This window comes from Phytophthora infestans, genomic scaffold, assembly GCF_000142945.1.
Source record: "Phytophthora infestans T30-4 supercont1.79 genomic scaffold, whole genome shotgun sequence".
In the NCBI taxonomy this organism is placed as follows: Eukaryota; Oomycota; class Peronosporomycetes; order Peronosporales; family Peronosporaceae; genus Phytophthora; species Phytophthora infestans.
The window spans coordinates 363,156-363,515 of record NW_003303680.1 but is presented as its reverse complement, the minus strand read 5'-3'; positions in this window follow the sequence as shown (position 1 = coordinate 363,515).

Below are 360 nucleotides of genomic sequence, written 5' to 3'. Positions count from 1 at the left end.
CGATGAGATCAGTACCGAATACGCTCGTTCAAAAGAAAATGTTGACGAGGTGAAGGTGAGCGAGCTCGAATCCATACCGCATTCAGTCAGAATTCCGTTCCCAAACGAAAATCAGGCCGACTTTCCTCGTGAGAATACCATTCACGGGATTCGAGCCGTGAAAGTGCCATTAGCAGATCTTTTCGCTGAGTAGTAGAGTTGAATATTCCTTTACGTACGTCCCATTACAGCTTCTTCGACGTTCATCAGCGCTACATCCAGCTGCAAAGTCTCACAACAGCCGTCGTCATCTCCATCACAACGAATATGTCACGAACAAAACGAGCGGCGGTCTTCATTTGCATTCGTCTAGATCAGATA